Source organism: Cyphomyrmex costatus, unplaced genomic scaffold, assembly GCF_001594065.2.
Source record: "Cyphomyrmex costatus isolate MS0001 unplaced genomic scaffold, Ccosl1.0 scaffold161, whole genome shotgun sequence".
In the NCBI taxonomy this organism is placed as follows: Eukaryota; Metazoa; Arthropoda; class Insecta; order Hymenoptera; family Formicidae; genus Cyphomyrmex; species Cyphomyrmex costatus.
Window position 1 is genome coordinate 75,483 of NW_017275621.1, and position 7,511 is coordinate 82,993.

The window sequence follows — 7,511 nt, forward strand, 5'->3', positions numbered from 1 at the left end:
TTATTAATAAATATTTTATATTATATTGAATAATATTTTATTTTTAGTTATAAGGTTTTAAACCGCGCGCGCGTCATCATATATGTGACCATGCAACACTGCACTGGTCTGCTGGTCAGATATAGATAGAGTGAGATGATAGAAATAGAGTGAGATAACACATAAAGTCAAAGGCCCTCTATTATCGAAAAAACGAGAAGTACATTTCTCTGGTCGGCGACGTTGATGACGACGACGTTTCTTAATAAAAATGAAACGTGAAAATTCACAGATCCGGACTTTGCGTCGCGATATAGGGCATCTCCGCTCGTAGGGCACGTAGAAAAAAAATGAAAGCACTTTTATTATACAATTTAAGTTTTTCCTGTCGATTGAGCGTATGTAGAACTTGATCGGTTCAGCCGTTACTGAGATCTGACATCTCGACCCCGAAAAATTCTCCGTGTCGCATAAAGGAGGCACGGCAGTGTCGCGCGCTTGGCTTAGCGCCGAGACACTACCGTGTCTCCAGATAAGTAGGACAATAAATTTTAAGATAACGGTGACATCAGTCAAACTCCTTCCCAAGACGCAACCTAACTCCCAACCAATCCCAGAGCGAGAAACTTAGCCCTTTGTTTAACTAACAAATTCCTCCTCTAATCAGAGCCCGATAAATCAAGGGGGATTACTATATAAACCCCGATTTTTCGGAGTTCGCGGCAGTTGACAGTTGCAGTTCATCGTCGGGTTGTCAGAGCCAAACTTCCGAGACGTAAGTCCGAGTAGGTTGGCCGAGACAATTCCCGAAGTAGCCCGTTTAATCGGCAGTTTCCGTTCATAATCAATCCTTCGAGATTTCTTGTCCGATCTCAATTACGGCGAATGCTGTAACTGTTGGCGTAGTGCGAGAACCACCCTGACCACCGACCAAGTCGAAGGCGAACCACACTGGACGCAACATTCTGGGTTCCGTCTATCAGCAACGCCACTGAGATCCAGTACGCACAAGGATCATCTCTTTAAAGATTTTACTGACAGTAAGTCTGCATTTAATTTATACAAAATCGAGTAAAATTTACAATCGAACTAGATTTTCATTTTAAGTGGAACTTGTTGACGGAAACAGGTCTAATTTCCGAGACTCGCAAACCGCCAACAGACCGATACGGATAGCAATAGTCCAACCAATAATTAGCAGACCCACCGAGCAACTGACCGAGCCGCCACTTACCGAATTATCCTACTCCCCTATTTCAAGTCCCCAGTCTCCTCCTGATTCCTTTTACTATCCCCCGTCTCCTGCAGATTCCCTAACGGATCTCCTTCAGAGAGACCCTGAGTCTGCTCCCGACTCTTCTTCACTTCCCTTACCCCTTTCTTCCTCACAATCCTTCTATACCCCAGTAGACCCCCTTCCCCTCTTATTTAATCATTATGACCAATGATCTAATTTCACCTCCACAACACCTTCTTCTTCCTCAGGCCACAGAATAGTGGTCTATGTCCCCGGATGCGACCACCCCTTTAGTGTTCCCGTATCCTCTCCAACCTTTCACCCTTTCTCCTCCCTCCTTTTAACCGACTCACCCCCCCCCCCCCCCCCCCCACCACACATACACGCGTATAATTTAGAATTTGTAACAAAAGAATTATGTTAATTATATCATTAATCTATGACCTATTTGTAATTATCTTATTTCATTTAATAAATAATATTTCAATAATGTGTTTTTTACATTAAAGATTGTAATTTAATTTAAACAAACCCCGCATTCCCAACCGTTCTCCCCGAGATCGCACTCGGTCCGTATCCCAGGCTATAAGGATTGAGTTCCTTGGCCTAAATTAAAAGGACCGACGGACGCGCGGCTCGAACAGAGTTATAGTGTGCCACATGTGGCACACTGACCTAATTTCGAGCCCTTCAAGCGCGTTCGACTGTCTCTCGTGACGCTCCGCAGGGCGAAACGATCGAGAGACAGAACGGTGTCAGTTACGTTCTTCCGAAGCCTCCTCCTTACCCTTGATACTTCCCACGAAATAAAGAATCCTGAGGCTTGGACGTAACAATAAGTAATGTAAGCATATTATATAATTTCTATTTTATTAAAGTAAATTACATAGTAGTATTTGTAGATGTTTATGTATCAACAGTAATTTAATATTACTATACAAAATTAAAGAGTAAGAGGTTTTTTACAATAAGTTATTAGTAATGAATGGTCGCGTTCTGCAGATTCTACTGCTGCGGAGCGGATCCGTAAGCGCTCACTGCTATTGGATGATCTAAAAGAACACATCAATAGCAGCGAACATTCACGAATCTGCTCCGCAACAGTTTAGTCTGCTGGACGCGATCAATCAGAAGTCAGAAGTTAGAAATTGACCAATTACAGTCGAATGTAAGAAGAATAATTGAGTATTATTGTTTAAATTCTGCTTCTGACTTTTGATTTATTGCTTTATGGCTTAATGTAGGAAGTCTCTAAAGTGAATAAAATTCGTATAATGATTGAATAATGAGTGCTTGTATAAATTCAATTAAGATTCGTCTTTTTTAGTTATCTGTCATATTATTGTAAAGTTTAGAATGTACAATAATTTTTAATGTAATAAAAGATCAATAATAAATAATCTTATGTAATTATGAATTAAACAATAAATAATTCGACAAAAACTATTTAAATTTTTTGAAATCCTTGCAGCAATTCGTCTTAAAGTTAAATTTCACAATATTTATTACTATTCAATATTTATTACTTTATTTAAATTTATAACAAATTTAAGGAAAATGTTGAAAAATTAATTTTTTTTTTATTTTCTTTCAAAAATAGACTTTATTTTGTATTTCACAAAGACTATTTATTTTAAAAATAATTTGAGACTAAGATACATTTGAGAATGGAAAGTACAAACTAAAAAAATTTACATAGTTACTGACTACGTATTAAAATCAATGTCATACGTATTTTGATGAAACTACTTTCTACGTTATTGTTATTATGACATTTTATTGTACATACATACATAACAAGTCTGCATGTCACTAGCAGTATTATATAAACATAAAAAAAAGAAAAAATCTTTGATAAACAATTGTTTGACAGTTGATAAGTAACACTACAATAACAGCAATAATTAGCTATCTAATAACTAAACATAAACTTGAATAATTATAATAAACTATCCAATAGAAAATCTAAAATTACAGAATAAAATATATGGCATATTACATATTAAAACAAAATTAAGCATGGACGGCTTAAGATAATGCATTATCTACGTTTAGAAATTGTGAATGGTATTAAAAAGAGGCCGATTTTTTTCCCAAAGATGTTAAGTAAAAAAAAAAGTATTTTTTATAGACTTTTATCTCCTGAATATATATATGTATATATGATAATGTTAATAAGAAGTTCACGAACTTCTCAGAACGGGCCTTTTTAAAAAAATCCTTTATTATTAAAATCAACAGTTTTGCAAATAAATTGAATATTTTATAAACAAATATTTTATAAACGAACATCCTAACGTTCTTATTACTAATGCCGACAAAGGAAATGTTACTGTTTTACTGAATAAAGATATTTATATATCAAAGATGGAACTGATTCTATCAGACACTAATACTTATGAAATTGTCGATAAAGATCCAACTAATAAATTGACTCAAAATTTACGTACATTACTTACAAGGTGGAAGAGCAATGGTTGTATTGACAAATTTACATATAGTAAACTGCTTACAACCGACGGTATTATTCCGAGAGCTTATGGTTTAACAAAAATACACAAAGACGGTAACCCATTGAGAGTTATAGTTTCTTCTATTAATAGTCCATTATATTACCTTTCCCTTTTCCTACACAACATAATTAATGATAGCATACCACCAGCTCCTAGCCATATCAAAGATAGTTTCCACTTAGTTAACAAATTAAGAGGTACTCATTTTGATTCTCAGTATTTACTAGCTTCATTAGATGTTGTTTCGCTTTTTACAAATATTCCTTTTAATTTAGTTATGGATGGCATAGATAAAAGATGGTGTCACATTTCTCTTAAGACTAATATTCCTAAAAATGAATTTATTATTGCTGTTAGCCTTGTCTTAAATTCAACTTTTTTCACTTTTAATAGTAAATTTTACAAACAAATTTTCGGTACTCCAATGGGCTCACCACTTTCACCAATGTTAGCAGATATTGTAATACAGGACTTGGAAGAACAAGCTATTAATTGTTTGTCGACACAACCATTGTTCTATTATAGATATGTTGATGACATTGTTCTTGCTATTCCGCCTGACAAAGTTGATGACACACTTAATACTTTCAATTCCTTACATGGAAGATTACAATTCACTATGGAGATTGGCAGTGATAACAGATTAGACTTTCTTGACACTACTATTATTATTGATAATTGCAGAATTATTTTTGACAATTTTCACAAAAAAACATTCTCAGGTAGATTCCTTAATTTCCACTCAAACCATCCTATGAATCATAAAAAAGGCATTATTATTAGTTTTATTGACAAGATTTTACTTTTATCACATCCTCGGTTCCAACAAAAGAATATAACTGAAGCCATAAAAATTTTTTTAAACAATTCCTATCCTCTTTCCCTTATATTCTCCACTATTGATCAAAGAATTAAATATCACATACATAATCAACAGAATACTCATAATTTTCATGTAAAAGATAAATATTTCACAATACCTTACGTTAAATCCATATCTGAAAGCTTCCTTCCCATTTCCAGCAAGTTTCAGTGTAAATTAGCCTTTTCAATTCCTAACACCTTAAAAAGTTTTATTAAAAGAGGTAAAGATAAATTAGAACATCTTTCTAATAACAATGTTATTTATAAGATTACCTGTGATGATTGTGAAGCCAGCTATGTTGGTCAAACAAAAAGAAAATTGAGTACCAGACTAAAAGAACATATGTCTGACATTAGAAAAAGGACAGGTTCTCCTTCTGTTATTACTGACCATCGTGTTAACTTTGACCACAATTTTAAATGGAATGATGTCCAAATTTTAGACATTGAATCGTCTTACAATAAGAGATTGGTGTCTGAAATGATTCACATCAAAAGGCAAAAACAGGGTCTTAATAAACAAAATGATACAGAGGCTTTACCAGAATCTTATTCTCAGATTATAAACTCTCTTTCTCCTTCGTAAATTTCCTTATCTTTTTCACTTTTATTCCCACTTTATTACATTTTTACCCCTTCCTAATTTTCCCCTTATTTCCATTTGTAGTTCCTTTATACTTGAGATGTTCGGTTATTCTTATTTTAAATTGTTTATTGTCAACATCTTAGAACAGTCTCTCTTCGCATTTTTCTAACTTATTTTAATCATAATTGTATTTTGATACAATTTTACAAGGTAATTAATTATCTTTTAATTTAATTGTTACTAAATTAACAAAATGGATATGAGTTACTTACGTTATTTTGTAGTCTTACATTGTATCCATTTCAATTTATTGCCTTGTGATTTGACTCTTTTACTGATTAATTGACTCTTATATTATATTCTTTTTGTTATATTCTTTTTTTATTATTTTTATCTATTACTGACATTGTTTTTATTATGTTACTATTTGATTTAGAAATGTGGAGTTTCACAATTTACAATTTTTGATGTCTTGCGTTGTCGATGGACTCTTGCCATTTTACTCCGATACGTCTTCAATAGCGAGTGAGATTAATAATACCCACATCACAGAATGTATATTCTTATTTTTCGTTTTTTATTAATATTTTTACTTATGTATTCGTGAATTTTTATAATTTCTTTGTTTGTACATCGTTAACGATATTGCGACTTAACATTGATAATGACCTAATTAAGGTCGAAACGTCTGTTTTTAAATTTTATTAAACTTTATATTTATTTTTAACTAATGACATTTTATATTTACTAAGACCTTTATATTTCAACGAATGTTGGCTCGTAGCCCTATTTGTATTAATTATTTTTTGAATATTTTACTTGGCAAATATCTATTACTGTATTGACAATGAAAACATACTACTGCTCAATACTATATCAGGAGACGCGGTAGTGTCTCCGGCCATGTTCAAAAACTGCGAGACGCTACAAGTCTCTTATCCCGAGCAACCAAAGTCCATTTTTGGGAGGTGCATAACTACTAAATATAAAAAATTTTGAATCGAACGTTATATGTCTTGAAAGGCGGCATCGCCACGAGTAATTTGAGCCAAAAAAATTTTAAATCGGTCAAGCCGTTATGGAGATATAAGCGGTCGAAAAGTGGTGATTTTAATGAAAAATTAAGGCTCCTGAATACCGGCGACGGCCATGTTGGAATTGTGACGTCATAGGCGAGAAAAACACATTAATTTTTCTTGCGTCCCATTTTTTAATAAAGACAATTTGGATAAATTTAAAAGGCGAGATCGCTCAAAAACACTTGTGAAAATTGGCGAAAACTGTCCTTTCCTCCTCTAATAGTCAGTAAATGGTCGTAAAAGGCACGTAAAGTGAGCCTATACTCGGGTAAAATCACACATTTTGACAGCTGATGAAACGAGTGAAATATACGCTTTTACGTATAAAATTTCACGATAACTGCAGTTTCCGCCAATTTTTAGGACTTTCACGAGTACGAGGGAAATCACATTTTCACAAATAAGCAAATATTGACATGTTACGTCCAAGCCTCAGGATTTTTATTACGTGGGAAGTTCTGGGTTAAGGAGGAGGCCTCGGAAGAACGTAACTGACACCAGATGTGTCTCCCGATCGTCTCGCCCTGCGGAGGGTTACGAGAGACAGTCGGACGCACTAGAAAGGGTACGGAATTAGGTCAGTGTGCCATACTATAGTACTTGTATACGGCACACTATGACTCTTATCCCGAACCGTACGCCCGTTGGTCCTTTAAATTTAGGCCAAGGAACTCAATCCTTATAGCCAGGGATATGGACCGAGTGCGATCTCGAGGATGACGGTTGGAATGCGGGGAAGGTTGCTTTTAAATCAAATCACAATCGTAATCTTTAATATAATAAGAACATCGAAATATTATTTATTATATGAAATAAAATAATTACATATAGGTTATAGATTAATGATATAATTAACATAATTAATTTATTGTAATTTCTAAATTAATATATAGAGTACATATGCGTGTAAGTGTGTGGTGAATCGGTTAGAGATTGTGAAGAGTTGGTGGGGGAGGTCCCAAGGAGGAAGGACGTATTGCTAGGAGAGTGGCGATCGGAGTGGAAAAGGGATGGTTGATACCCGGGATGTAGACCACGACTCTACAGTCAGGACAGGTTTGGGTTACAGCGACAAGGTAACCTTGTATGTCATTCGGGTTTCGGATCAAGCACGGAGGGGATTCAGGAAGAATAGAGGAGGATCTTAGAACTGTAAGGTCTAGTGGTTCTTCATCAGAAGAAGGATATGAAGGAAGTGGAGGATCTTCCTGGAATGAATCTGCGAGGAAAGGAGGAGGAGAAGGAAGAAGATC